The sequence below is a fragment of the Phocoena sinus genome, chromosome 1 (assembly GCF_008692025.1).
Source record: "Phocoena sinus isolate mPhoSin1 chromosome 1, mPhoSin1.pri, whole genome shotgun sequence".
NCBI lineage: Eukaryota > Metazoa > Chordata > Mammalia > Artiodactyla > Phocoenidae > Phocoena > Phocoena sinus.
In genome coordinates, this window is record NC_045763.1 from 180855737 (window position 1) to 180869083 (window position 13347).

General features: G+C 36.7%; 1 protein-coding gene across 2 annotated transcripts in view; it reads left to right on the forward strand.

Annotated features, from left to right (window-relative positions):
• The window catches only part of CRB1 (crumbs cell polarity complex component 1), a 256838-nt gene that overhangs the window by 43829 nt on the left and 199662 nt on the right, over positions 1–13347 (forward strand). The gene's annotated exons all lie outside the window — the stretch shown is intronic.

A 13347-nucleotide genomic window follows, 5' to 3' on the forward strand; every position in this document is an offset into this window, starting at 1 on the left:
GGTGTTAGAACACAGTGTTGTGTAATCTGGGTCACCTGCTCTGGCTGCACCAGCGAGCGTGTTACTTGTATGGTTTACAGCTGAGCGTATATCAGAGGTTTGGTGAAAACAGGAATAGATGCTATAGCTAAGGCAGCTGAAGGCAAGTGGAGAAAGACCAAGTCAAACTAAAGGAAGGAACAGTAAATTCGCAACACGTACCACACGCTCAGGACTTTTTTCCAGAGTGGTACTTATTGAAAAGTGTTGTCATTTAAATAGTATTCATCCTCCTTGAAACTTAAAGTGGGCCCCATGCAATCGGAAGTGAGGCATAGAAGTGATATGTTGAGACGTGGGGGGAGAAATGGAGCAAAAGAAATGACAAGACACGTAAAACGCAAGATGAAGTCAGGTTACAGTACATTTTATGGCAACGACCTTTGTAATTCCAATGCAGGGTATATTCTAATTCCTAGTATTTGCTGACTTAGCTTTTAAGGAGATGAATATGTAACCTCTAGAGTACCATCTCTTTTTTTAGGGGCTCAGCTGTGCAACTGAAATTACATACAAATAATTTGTTTTCTTTCTCTTTGAGTGGGGGATTATTTATTGATAGTCTTTAAATAAATACTTTGTAATTACTTGATATATTCTCTAGCACAATATTTTTATTAGTTAAAAAAAATTGAAGCCTCATTTTGTTTAATTTTTAGGCAGGCAGACTCTTATCTGTGTTAATATATTTGCCGGCATGTTGTGATGATATTGCCTTCCTCGTCAAAGCACTTAGTTTAGACTTTTATTTTTAACTGACTTGAGAACTTTCACAACCTCAGCCTTCTTTTCCACCCTTGCCTCTTAGTACTCATGACACAGATCCTATATTCCAGCCGTACTAATAAAATAATAGCTAATAGTGACAGTTGCTGACATTGCTAAGCATTTTATAGGTGCTATGTTTCATTTAATCCTTACAACCCCGCCATAAGATAGATATGATAATAATCATCCATATTGTATAGAATCAGATGGGTATCAGCCTTTGGTACATAGCAGAGAGCTGGAATGTTTAAGATGCAGCCTCTCAAGTCCAGCCCCAGATATTTCACATGTCTGGGTAGGTCCCATGAGTATGTAGTTCAACAAGCTCTGTGTTTCAAATGCAGGTGATCACAAGTTCTACACTACCCAAGATATCCTTCTTGAGAACTTTAGTCATCAGAGTTGTAAGATATAAACATCTCTTTGTCTCCTCGGAAGGATTATTTAGCAGAGAAAATAAGCAGTATGAGCTTTACAAGCATTATTTCCATTTAACATGCATGACAAGTAGAACTTGTCATTAATTCCGTTTTATAGCTGAAGAAACAGTGGCACAGCGAGGTTATTTACTTTCCCGAGGCCACACTACAGGGAACGGTGGACCTGGAACTAGGACCCAGAGGTCCGACTCTGGATTCTGTGCTCTTAGCTTACATGTACAGACTCTGTTGAAGGGATAGTGCAGAGGGATTAGCGTGCTGCTCAGAACACAATAAAAGCACACAGAAAATTTTAGTTCTTTGGATCGTATGCGTTCAATGAATCAATGATTTTTCTTCTTGAACTTTGAAATACATTCTTTTAAAATTAAGAGAAAAGAGTCACCCTTGACTCCATACTATACTTTTTCATGAAAGTGGTGCCTTGCTGTCCTACAAGGGGCATGCTGTGACCTTGATGCATGAATCTGTGGTGAAAGGCTTTAAAGAAACTACCTTATTAGAGCTACCATGCATTAGGAAAGTGATTGACAGCGGTATTTCATGAGTCCTTTATGCATCTGGAGGTAAATTGAATATTTGTCAATGTAACTTCCACATCTAGTTTAATTTAAAATTAATTGTTTTAACCCATATTCAAGTGTGGTCATAGTATACAAGTGAAATGTGGTTTGATAAAATTATTATTTAAGTTATTTGAATAATTTCAAAGACTTTGGGATAGCTGAATTTGAATAGCTGAATTTGAATAGAGTTATTTTAAAGAATGCTTTCTTTTCAATCTACCTAAAGTATAAAGAAATAGAATCTATAAAGACAAAATATGGTCGTATTTATTCAGTCTTAATGCCGCTATCAAGAAATAATTGAGTTTGCTCAATAGGTCAGAGAAGGTTGATGTTATTCATTAGGGAGTAATCGTCTAATTTTCTTTAAAATGTTACTTATGTAGAAACATTTGAAACTTTTATATTCACCATTCCAGTTAACATCTTTGCATGTTGTAAAGCGCTTACAGAATTATCAGAGTGAGAAAAAGGTATCTTTGCTTCTTCATAAATTAAACAATTATCTCATCAGTTTACAGTAGAAGTCTCTGCTTCATGAAGGTTACTCACTGTCCCTGAATCATGCAGCAGAATTCATTTTAGCTTGTAATTTTTTTTTTTTTTTAGCTTGTAATTTTTGATGCTTATTTTAGGCGAATCAGATTTTTCAGGAGAACTGCATTCTTTTTCACCTTTGGTGATTTTCAAAAATTACCATTAATGGTATTACAATATCAAATTTTGAAATTCGAGAGGACAACAACAATCAAGGTTTTTAGTTCTCTTTTATATTTTACTGCTGATTTATTGGAAATCCCTGAGAAGCCCAAATTTCTACTTTTAGAAAATGAAAATGAGAGTATCTATCTTCCCCATTCACACCATCCCTGTTCACATTAGATTAAACTTCACTATACGTACTTTCATTACAATTTGCATTTCTTTTCATAGTATGTGCCAAAATTTAAAAATATTACTTTTGCATTGACTTATGTTTTACCTATGAGGTTGTAAGACATGGTTGTAGAAACCATGGATGTTTTGCTAACTGATATATCCTTAGTCAGTGGGTAGCTACTGTCCAGCTCAGGGTAGTCACTGAAGGAATAGTTATTAAATGAGTAAATGAATATGGAACTTTTATAGCATTTGCTATAAGAATTGAATATCTTCCTTACTCATGACATTTTGGCATTATTTTTTAACTCTTACATTGTTTTATTTTTTATAAAAGACTTTATTATTTTAGAATAATTTTAGGTTTACAGAAAAATTGAGAGGATGGTACAGGAGGGCCACCTATATCTCATACTCAGTTTCCCCTATTCTTAACATCTTACATCAGTATGGTAGATTTGTTACAATTAATGAACCAATATTGACACATTATTATTAACTAAAGTCAATAGTTTATTCAGATTTCCTTAGATTTTTTTACCTGATTTTTTTTTCCTATTCCGGAATTCCATTCAGAATACCATGTTATATTTGGTTCTCAAGTATCCTTAGGTTCTTTTTGACTGTGGCAGTTCCTCTGGCATTGTTTTTGATGACCTTGACAATTTGAGGAGTACTGTTTAGGTATTTTATAGGATCCTCTAGTGGAATTTGTGGGATGCTTTTCTCATGGTAAGACTGGAGTTGTGGGTTATTGGGAGGAAGACCACAGAGGTAAAATGTCATTCTCAAGATATCACATCAAGGATCTGTGCAATCAACATGATTTATGACTTCTCTCTCCTTTTTTCTTTTTTTTTGATTTATGACTTCTGATGTTGACCTTAATCACTTGGGACATGGTATTTGTCAGGATCCTCCACTGTAAACTTCTTTTTGTTCCCTTTCTGTACTTTCTTTTTAGGAAGGAAGTCACTATGCACTGCCCACACCTAAGGAGAGGAGAATTATGCCCGCCTCTGGGAGAACAGAGCATCTACATAAATTACCTGGGATTCTTCCACATGGGAGATTTGGCTTTTCTCCACTGTTTATTAATTTATTTGAGTATTTATATTACTATGGAGTCATGGATATTTATTTTGTACTCTGGGTTATACTACTACTACTACTACTTCTTTACTGTTTAATACTTACTGTCTAATACTACTTTACTGTTTTGTTTCTCAAGTTGTTCTAGCTTTGGCCACTGGGAGTTCCTTCACTCGGTCCTGTTCTCTTTTATCCTACTCCCTATCAACGTGAGGTGCTTTACTTCCTGACTTTCTGGCTCTGCAAGATGCTCCAGACTTGTCTTGTGTATTTCCTGCCCCAGTCCTACCATAAGCTGTTGCTCCCGTGAGCCCTGGTTCCTTTTCACTAGAGAATGGCAATAGAAACCAATTATCTGAATGTAAGGTGTGCTTGGTGCCACTGGGGTATCATTTCTTTCAGGCCATCTCAGCTGATAGAGCACAGAAATATATGTGTGTATATACACATTTCCTTACATATATCTATAGGTACCTTGGTACATATATTAAGCTAAACATGAGTTTATGTTGATGCCTCTAACTTCATTACCGCATGGATCATTCTAGCTTCCTCCCCTTCCTTGTCTGTAAATTCCCACTCTAACAGTGAGAAACCTGCCATCTGCCATTCATTTACTTAATTATTTAAACTGAGTAAATATAATTTAAAAAGTATGTAAAATATATAGGAGTGTCAAATTCTTAACCCATAATCCTGTAGAAATACCTTTATCAATTTGAGTACACTACTTAGGTGCATTTCCTTTTGTCTTTAGTCTTAACACTTTGCTCGTTTCCTTAGGACAGCACCTTTTTCCCCACCCCCTTCTGTGTGATTGTATTATACATTTTTTTTGTGTCACAATCAACATTCTTTCCTGGGATCTTTGCATACAATAAAATTCACTCTTTGTGCTCTAAGGTTCTATAGGTTTTGACAAATGCTCCACTACAATAGTATACAAAATAGTTTTACTACCCTAAAAGTCCCCTGTGATATACCTTTTTCACCCTCCTTTCCTGTCCCCAACCCCTGGGCAATCACCGATCATTTTGTTGTCTCTATGGTTTTGTCTTTTACAGGATGGCATATAATTGGAATGATAAAATATGTAGCCTTTTCAGACTAGCTTCTTTCAAGTAGCAATATTCATTTAAGTGTTCTTCATGACATTTTGTGACTTGACAGCTTATTTCTTTTTATCACTGGATAATATTCCATTGTATAGATGTACCACAGTTTGTTTATTCAACTATTGGACGTCATCTTGGTTGCTTCCAATTTGGGGCTATGGTATTTGTTTCCTAAGGCAGCTGTAACCAAGTGCCATAAACTGTGTAGTTTAAACAGAAATTCATTCTCTCATAGTTCTGGAGGCTATAAGTCTGAAATCAAGGTGTCAGCAGGGCCTTCCTCCCTCTAAAATCCTTCCTTGCCTCTTCCCAGCATCTGGTGGTGGTCTTCAATCCCTGGCATTCCTTGCCTTGCAGCTGCATCACTCCAAGCTCTGCCTATATAATTACATGGTGTTCTCCCTTCATCTGTCTATAGCTCTTCTCTTCTTTTTATAAAGACATCAGTCATATTGGGTTAGGACCCATCCTAATAACCACATCTGAACTTGATTACATTTACAAAGACCCTGTTTACAAATAAAGTAAACAGGGCACAGGTACCAGGGTTTAGGACTTCAACATATCTTCTTGGGAGACACAGTTCAACCCGTGATATCTATTATAAATAAAACTCTGATTTATGATGAAACTGCTTAATTAATACCACTTTTATTGGGCAAAATTAACTTTACATGCAAATGAATTATAAAAGGATTTTTTTAAACTTGATAAGTGCTCAGTGTAATATGTCCATATTTTTCTCTTATTTTTCCTTATTTCTTTACACTATCCCCACCTTCTACACATTAAACCTTTGGTTTTGAATTGAGGGCTCAGAAATTTCCTCCCACATAGATTTTCCTTATGACATTAGAGTCTGGTTAATATAGAGAGTGGCACCAGAATTGGGCATAAATGTGTTTTCACATTTTCTTGGGACAAATAGCTTAGCACTCTTCCCCTACATGAATGTTCAATACTTTAACCTACTTTTCTTTCACAAACTGTGTTTGTTACTTGGGGCACCAAAAGATTATTGTCTTTCATTATCAATTCAAAACAATGGTTATAAATTACTTTGTTGTAAATGTATTATTTGTTGTGTTTATTAATATAATATCATACTTTATTTTCTTCTTATGATTTTGCCATAACAGTGAAATTGGAGGAAGGAATGTACTTAGTCATCTAGAACTAGGTTGTTGATATTGTTAACACCCTTTATCAGTCTTCTAGGGTTTCCTTCCCAATTTAATAAAAAGCAGTGACTCCTCCAAAGTTTTCCAGCAATGTGTTAGGTAAGTTGTCATATATTCCCTAGCCTTCTTTTTGTTCTCAGAAAAGTTCTATTACAAGGGAAACTGAAGCCAGTGTACCTAGAATAATAACAGTATGGGACCAAAAAATAAGAAAAGGCATGGCAGTAGGTATGGGCATGACTATTCAGAGCCAAAATGTTTTGTCTGGAGCAGAAAGTTTATTGGTTCTAGAGGGAAATCAAGTAAGATTAGTTGTCCCTAGCCTCGAGATAGGATAATTAATAAATATTTAAAAGTTTACTGTTTACTCACTCATTTCTTCATTGACTCCTTTATTCAACTATTAAGTCTACATGCTTGCTACTGCTCAGAGGATACAGTAGTAAACAAAGAGACCACAATCCTTGCTATTGTGAAGTTTATATTTTAATGGGGTGAGACCAGATAAGTCTCAAAAACCAAATAAGTACAATATGTAGTTATAAGCTGGCAATAAGTGCTTTGGAGAAAAGCAAAGGGTGAGAGACAGAGAGCAGTTGAGCCATGAGGATATCTGGGTGAATACCATTTTGGCAAAGAAAATAGGGGCAACTAGTCCTGAGGGAGGAGTGTGCCCAGAGTGTCTGAGGTATTGCAAGGTGTCCAACGTTGCTGGACTGGATTAAGCAAAAAAAGAGCAAAGTAGGAGAGGTCTCAGGGGTTTTGTTATCCATATCTCGAGTCCTACAAAGTAGCTATTATTAAGCCAATTAAGACACCTGAGACCATGGTAGCTTACGTGATATACCTAAAACACAGCTACAAGGTGGTACAACTGAGATTTAATCCCAGACCTGTCAGGTTCTAAGCCTCATACCAGCTCACAAAAGCCAAGACATGTTAAACATTCAGGAATTTTGCAAGCCAGTTATTAAACTGCTGGTGGCTTCAATGAGCGACGGTGGAAGTAATTGCATCACAGAAATTGGCAAACACTACAAATCAGGGTGGTATTTTTTTCTTTTTGAAAAAAATTAGTGCTAGATAACTGAGTGTCCATTTCATCTTTAAAACTTTTCCAAATTAAAAATGTTTACAGTTTCAACTGCTATTCCACTCCTGTGACTAATATCTGCAGAGGCAAAACTTGCTCCTATGTAACCTAGATTAAACTTTCTGTGGTCTTTTTGGTTCTTCACATAATTGTGCTGATAATTCTCAAATGAATGATTCTTTTCTCTGAATCCAAAATTCTTTGATCCTTCAAATAAGTCCACTGTAGGCAAATTAGTGAGAGCAGAGTGCTAATGAGGCTGAGTTTATTGTTCAATCTCAGTATGGTTCTGTTTGCTTCGCACAGAGACCAAGTGTATACAACGAGTACTGGTCAGTCTGATCTGCTGGTCTCAAATTTGTCGCGTTGAACAGAAGGAGAGAGAATGGAAATAGCTCTTAGTAAATCAAGCATCACTACTGGAAAAATCAGTTGTGAGTTAGCAGCAATAACGTTTTCATACAGGGAATTCATTATTTTGATTTCATATCTGTCTATAATTTTAGTGATCCTTCCTTTTAATATAAAGAACAAATATTTATATTCAGCATTAATTTTTAAATAAGTAGAGTCAGGACATTCAGATTTGGGCCCTGGCCCGTCATTAGTTAATTGCATATCCATGAATGCATCTTTTATGCTAATTTCTCACTTGTAGAATGAGGGGGATAGATTATATAATTTCCAGGTTCCTGTGAGATCCACATTTTTTGATTCCATGATTATTCTAAGTAATAGAATCATAGGCTTGGATAAGTAAAGAGTGTTTCTTTTTAAATTAATTTTTTTATTGGCATATAGTTGATTTACAATGTTGTGTTAGTTTCTGCTATACAGCAAAGTGAGTCAGTTATACCATATACATATATACATCCACTCTTTTTCACATTCTATTTCCATATAGGTCATTACAGAGTACTGAATAAGAGTTCCCTATGCTATACAGTAGGTTCTTATTAGTTATCTATTTTATATATAGTAGTGTGTATATGTCAATCCCAATCTCCCAGTTTATCACCCCCTCCTTTTCCCCTTTGGTAACCATAAGTTTGTTTTCTATATCTGTGACTCAATTTCTGTTTTATAAATAGGTTCATTTGTACCATTTTTTAGATTCCACATAAAAGTGATATCATATGATATTTGTCTTTCTCTGTTCGACTTACTTCACTCAGTATGACAATCTCGAAGGTCAATTCCTGTAGCTGCAAATGGCATCATTTTGTTCTTTTTTATGGCTAATATTCCACTGTATATATGCACCACATCTTCTTTATCCATTCCTCCATCAATGGACATTTAGGTTGCTTCCTTGACCTGGCTATTGTAAATAGTGCTGCAATGAACATTGGGGTGCATGTATCCTTTCGAATTATGGTTGCCTCCAGATATTTGCCCAGGAATGGGATTGCTGGATCATATGGTAGTTCTATTTTTATTAGTTTTTAAAGAAATCTCCATACTGTTCTCCACAGTTGCTGTACCAATTTACATTCCCACCAACAGTGTAGGAGGGTTCCCTTTTCTCCACACTCTCTCCAGCATTTATTGTTGTAGATTTTTGTTTTAAATTATTTATTTATTTATTATTTTTGGCTGTGTTGGGTCTTCGTTTCTGTGAGAGGGCTTTCTCTCGTTGCGGCAAGTGGGAGCCACTCTTCATCGCGGTGCGTGGGCCTCTCGCTATCACGGCCTCTCTTGTTGCGGAGCACAGGCTCCAGACGCGCAGGCTCAGTAGTAGTGGCTCATGGGCCTAGTTGCTCCATGGCATGTGAGATCTTCCCAGACCAGGGCTCGAACCTGTGTCCCCTGCATTGGCAGGCAGATTCTCAACCACTGCGCCACCAGGGAAGCCCCTGTTGTAGATTTTTTGATAATGGCCATTCTGACCGGTGTAAGGTGATACCTCATTGTAGTTTTGATTTGCATTTCTCTAATAATTAGTGTTGTTGAGCATCTTTTAATGTACCTCTTGGCCATCTGTATGTCTTCTTTGAGAAATGTCTATTTAGATCTTCCGCCCATGTTTTGATTGGGTTGTTTGGATTTTTTTTTTTTTATATTGAGCTGCATGAACTGTTTGTATATTTTGGAGATTAATCCCTTATCGGTTGCTTTATTTGCAAATATTTACTCCCATTCCGTGGGTTTTCTTTTCATTTTGTTGATGGTTTCCTTTGCTGTGCAAAAGCATTTAAGTTTAATGAGGCTCCATTTGTTTATTTTAGTTTTTATTTTCATTACTCTCGGAGATGGATGAAAAAAGATATTGCAGCAATTTATGTCAGAAATTGTTCTGCTGATGTTTTCTTCTAAGAGTTTTATAGTATCCCGTCTTATATTTAGGTCTTTAATCCATTTTGAGTTTGTTTTTGTGTATGGTGTTAGAGAATGTTCTAATTTCATTCTTTTACATGTAGCTGTCCAGTTTTCCCAGCACCACTTATTGAAGAGACTGTCTTTTCCCCATTGTATATTCTTGCCTTCTTTGTCATAGATTAGTTGACTGTTTGTGTGTGGGTTTATCTCTGGACTTTCTATCCTGTTCCATATCATTTTTCACAGAATTAGAACAAAAAATTTTATAATTTTTATGGAAACACAAAAGACCCTGAATAGCCAAGGCAATCTTGAGAAAGAAAAATACCTGGAGGAATGAGGCTGCCTGATTTCAGACTATAGTACAAAGCTACAGTAATCCAAACAGTATGGTACTGGCACAAAAACAGGAATAAAGATCAAGAGTGTTTTTGTAATTCACCCTGTATGATGCAGCTTTCATTAGATTATGCTGCAACAATCAAACTCAACATCTTAGCAGTTTACAACAACAAAGGTATATATTTTGTTCCCACCGTATATTGCGGGCAGGTTGACTATAACTCTACTTCATGTGTCTTCATCCGGAGACACATGTTGAAGAGGTAATCCCTTTTTAGAACTGGTGTTTTCACAGCAGAGGGAAAGAGCATTGGTAGAACCATGTCATGGCTTCAGTGCGTATGTGACCTATGTCAGTCTGGCTCATATTTAATTCATCAAAGCAGGTCATGTGGCTAAGCCTGATGTCTTTGAACCAGGGATATATTAAGGCAGAAAATATTTGAAACAAATAGTATGGTCTGCTTTACTTTTCCCTTGTTTCCAACTTCCAGAGGGCAATTTCTATACAAATTTATTTAAATAAACATTAAGGATGAATATTAAAAATGTACTGACATTGACAAACATTTCAACAAATATTTATTAAGTAGTTAATATGAGCAAGGTAATGACTATAGAAAATACCATTGTTCTCCAGGCAAATCTACATTGTAGTGGGCTGGACAGATGTATGTGGGCTGGACAGATGTATAAATGCTGTTCACACATTGTTGTCTAAGAGAATAATCACACTTTAAAGTATTGTCAGAGATCTGTGCATGTATCTAGGCATTCTTTTCTGATGTAGATAGAGAAAATTTAGTCCAAAAAATCAAACTAGTCTTGTGATACGAAGAAATGTTTTCTGAAAGGAAATATAATCAAGCTTGCTTTGAAGTCATTAACCCTACTAAAATTAATTATATTTTGAGGTTAAGTTCAACTCAGAATTTAGGCAATAGCATATCCGGTTTGTATATTATAAATTCCTAGTTATCTCCATCCTCATTTCATTTACTGATATCATTAGAAACTTGAAAAACTGTTTCTCCCTCTATTCACCAGTCTTCTCACACCCAACACAGTCAACACTCTGGTCACCAACTGTGGGGTAGTTTTGCCCTCACCAAGCAATTCTCCAATTCTCTATGCATACCAACTGGGTGTCCTACATTTCAGCTAAATTCTGACGCTGTCTACCTGGGGCTAGCTCAGACCCCACAGGTTAAGGGCTCAGTCCCACTCCCATCTCCCCCACTTCAGACACCAATTGCAAGTCTAGGTTGTCACCTGTGCTTCTGACTCGCTGGCTATAAATCAGAGGTTCCCACAACCACTTCCTCAGGTTTGATAATTTGCTAGAGTGGCTAACAAAACTCAGTGCGAAAACAAGTTTACTTACTAGTTTACTGGTTCATTATAAAAGGATACAACTCTGGAACAGCCAGATGGAAGAGATGCCCAGGGTAAGGTGTGGAGGCAGGAGGGACGGACTCGGAGCTTCCACGCCCTCTCCAGGCAAGCCACCTTCCCAGCCCCTCCATGGGTTCATCAACCCAGAAGGTCTCCAAATCCCCACAGTTGGGTGTTTTTATGGATGCTTCATTACGTAGGCATGGTGATCAAATCATTGATCACAGGTGATTACATCAACTTCCTGTCCCTGTCTCCTCCCCAGAGGTCAGAGGATGGGGACGCAAGTTCCAACCCTCTAATCCCTTGGTTGGTTGCCCTGGCAACTAGGTCCCATCAGGTGTTTATCTAGGGGTTTTCCAAAATCACCTCCTTAACATAAACACTGGTGTGCTTGAAAGGGCTGTTGTGAGTGACAAGGCACTGCTTTCACCTTTGTCACAGGAACTGTCGATATTTCAGGAACCAAGGACAAAGACCAAATAATATAAAAATGATGCTCCCAGGGCTCTTAAGAAATTACAAGAATTTGTAGACCTATGTGCCAGGAACCATGGATGAAAACTTAAAAAAAATATTTCTTATTATATCACAGTGTCACACACCTCTGTGAGAGGCTGGGTAAGGAAAGAGAAGAGAAATAAAATGCAAAGCTTTACATTTTAAGTATCAATGCCTGAGAATTGCATCAAACTCACTATTATAAGAAGCTATTATTAAAAGATAAACTGAGCCATATTAAAATTTTAAGAGTTTATCTGAGTAAAAATAGATTTGAATGCCAAATTGCACAGTCAGAATTTCGAAATACTGATTGCACTATTTATGAGACCTTCTAAATTTTGGTACACTGGACAGTTTAAAACTTTTGGTGCCCTGAATTATATAGCCTTTGGGTAGAAATAGCATGCAGAGTCTGCCTCCAGACTTTGGGCTTGATGAAGAAAAACATTAATGCAAATATAATGGGCAATGAGAAATCAAAAAATATAATCAAAGGAGAGCGATGCAGTGGGAACCTCATCAATCCAGCCTGTGAATAGGTTCCACCTGTGAATAATGACCTATTGCTTAAACCATAAGAAATAAAGGTATTAAAGACTGTGTATCACCAGTGCATGTGCTACAAGTATAATTTCAAATATCAACATACTGTATATTCTCAAAGGGAATTTGTTGTGAGACTGGTGAATTTCAAAGAGCCATGAACTTTGGGAATAAACTGACTTCCAAAAAAATCTAAATATCATACTGACCATGTATGCTATTAAGCACATTTCTCTAAGGCTTTTTTTCCCCCTCAATAGGTAATCATGAACACTGGAATTGTTTAGAGTGAAGATTGTCACAAAGATATATCTCATTAATTCTTAGGGTCAATTGTGTGCCTACCATCAATGTAATTGTTTATTTTTTACGTGAAGGGTAGTTTTTATTATGTCCTTTTCCTGGGAAATATTTCACTGTTTATTGATCAAAGCTGATGAATTCATATTTATGAAGGCAACATTTTCTTATGTAACTCTATTTTCTTTTGCTATTTTATGGAACATATGTAACCATATTTTGCAAACTAAATTGGTCAGTGAGATTGTGTGTACAGCAATGGTTTACACAATTTGAAGTGTAAAATAAACACATGGGGGGTCATTTAAATAATGAATTTTTTTTTATGGGTTCTAAATCCAGATGTTTTGATTCAGTTATTCCTGGTGGGACCCAGGAATCAGGTTTTTTCTTTTCCTTAAAAACAAACCCCACATGACTGTGATGCGTGTCTTTTACAGATTAGACTTTGAGACACTAATTCATAGTTTAACAAAGTAGGAGTTGGTAAATGATTGATTCTTAAAGTGTGGTGAAAACTGGCATGAGGGAAGAAACGGGGAGAGTAGGGGAGTAACAGGGGTAAGAAAAAGGCGAGAAGCAGCCAAGGGCACAGTGCATTTGGGACCTATTAATAGAAAAAGGGAACGGGGGAGTGACGTGAGATGAGGGGCTGTGGGCAGGGTGCACATGAGAAAAGGCTTTAAGTGCCGCAATGGACAGTGATTAGATAGTCACAGGTGCCCAAATGTTTTCACACCGTGGTCCAAAGAGAAAGGATAATATATGCAC